Source organism: Triticum dicoccoides, chromosome 4B, assembly GCF_002162155.2.
Source record: "Triticum dicoccoides isolate Atlit2015 ecotype Zavitan chromosome 4B, WEW_v2.0, whole genome shotgun sequence".
NCBI classification, from domain to species: domain Eukaryota; kingdom Viridiplantae; phylum Streptophyta; class Magnoliopsida; order Poales; family Poaceae; genus Triticum; species Triticum dicoccoides.
This window is the reverse complement of record NC_041387.1, coordinates 581,463-583,920: the sequence shown is the minus strand read 5'-3', so window position 1 is coordinate 583,920 and position 2,458 is coordinate 581,463.

The window sequence follows — 2,458 nt, the reverse complement described above, 5'->3', positions numbered from 1 at the left end:
TTGTCTGGCCGATTCGTCTGGCTGCTGAATTATGTGGCTTAGGTCATCAGTGTCTGGTGGTCGCACATATGTGCCCTGGAAGTTATCAAGGAATGCGGCTTCCAGGTCCTCCCAACACCCAATTGATTCTGCTGGCAAGCTGTTAAGCCAATGCCGAGCTGGTCCTTTAAGCTTGAGCGGGAGGTATTTGATGGCGTGAAGATCATCACCGCGGGCCATGTGGATATGAAGGAGATAGTCTTCGATTCAAACCGCGGGGTCTGTTGTGCCATCATTGAAGGAAATATGCCCTAGAGGCAATTATAAAGTTATTATTTATTTCCTTATTTCATGATGAATGTTTATTTTTCATGCTAGAATTGTATTAACCGGAAACATAATACATGTGTGAATACATAGACAACCAGAGTGTCACTAGTATGCCTCTACTTGACTAGCTCGTTAATCAAAGATGGTTATGTTTCCTGACCATGAACAATGAGTTGTTATTTGAGTAACGAGATCACATCATTAGTTGAATGATCTGATTGACATGACCCATTCCATTAGCTTAGCACCTGATCGTTTAGTATGTTGCTATTGCTTTCTTCATGACTTATACATGTTCCTATGACTATGAGATTATGCAACTCCCGTTTGCCGGAGGAACACTTTGGGTGCTACCAAACGTCACAACGTAACTGGGTGATTATAAAGGAGCATTACAGGTGTCTCCAAAAGTAGATGTTGGGTTGGCGTATTTCGAGATTAGGATTTGTCACTCCGATTGACGGAGAGGTATCTCTGGGCCCTCTCGGTAATGCACATCACATAAGCCTTGCAAGCACTGCAACTAATATGTTAGTTGTGAGATGATGTATTACGGAACGAGTAAAGAGACTTGCCAGTAACGAGATTGAACTAGGTATTGGATACCGACGATCGAATCTCGGGCAAGTAACATACCGATGACAAAGGGAACAACGTATGTTGTTATGCGGTCTGACCGATAAAGATCTTCGTAGAATATGTAGGAGCCAATATGGGCATCCAGGTCCCGCTATTGGTTATTGACCGGAGACGTGTCTCGGTCATGTCTACATTGTTCTCGAACCCGTAGGGTCCGCACGCTTAAGGTGACGATGACAATTATATTATGAGTTTACATGTTTTGATGAACCGAAGGAGTTCGGAGTCCCGGATGAGATCGGGGACATGACGAGGAGTCTCGAAATGGTCGAGATGTAAAGATTCATATATTGGATGATATGGTTAGGCCAAGGGGTCAAGCCCATGAGGCTTTAGATCGGTGCAAAAAGGAGTTTTGCGGAGGCCAGGGGGCCAAACGCCGGAGACCCTGGCGTCTGGCCCTGGGCCAGACGCCGAGGCCCATGGCGTCTGGGCCAGACGCCAAGGATTGTGGCGTTTGGTCCTGGAGTCCGAGTGGGACTCTTGCCTTTCGGGCAAAACCGACTTTGAGGAGGCTTTTGCTCCAAGTTTCGACCCCGGGGCTCAACATATAAATAGAGGGGCAGGGCTAGCACAAAAGGGACAACAAGTTGATCCACGTGATCTATTCCTTAGCCGTGTGCGGTGCCCCCTGCCACCATATACCTCGATAATACTGTAGCGGAGTTTAGGCGAAGCCCTGCTGCTGTAGTTCATCAAGATCGTCACCACGCCGTCGTGCTGATGGAACTCTTCCCCGACACTTTGCTGGATCGGAGTCCGGGGATCGTCATCGAGCTGAACGTGTGCTCGAACTCGGAGGTGCCGTAGTTTCGGTGCTTGATCGGTTGGATCGTGAAGACGTACGACTACTTCCTCTACGTCGTGTCATCGCTTCCGCAGTCGGTCTGCGTTGGGTACGTAGACAACACTCTCCCCTCGTTGCTATGCATCACATGATCTTGCGTGTGCGTAGGAAATTTTTTGAAATTACTACGAAACCCAACAGTGGTATCAGAGCCAGGTTATTTATGTTGATGTTATATGCACGAGTAAAACACAAGTGAGTTGTGGACGATACAAGTCATACTGCCTACCAGCATGTCATACTTTGGTTCGGCGGTATTGTTGGACGAGACGACCCGGACCAACCTTACGCGTACGCTTACGCGAGACCGGTTCCCTCGACGTGCTTTGCACATAGATGGCTTGCGGGCGACTGTCTCCCCAACTTTAGTTGAACCGAGTATGGCTACGCCCGGTCCTTGAGAAGGTTAAAACGGAGTCTATTTGACAAACTATCGTTGTGGTTTTGATGCGTAGGTGAGATTGGTTCTTACTTAAGCCCGTAGCAGCCACGTAAAACATGCAACAACAAAGTAGAGGACGTCTAACTTGTTTTTGCAGGGCATGTTGTGATGTGATATGGTCAAGGCATGATGCTGAATTTTATTGTATGAGATGATCATGTTTTGTAACCGAGTTATCGGCAACTGGCAGGAGCCATATGGTTGTCGCTTTATTGTATGCA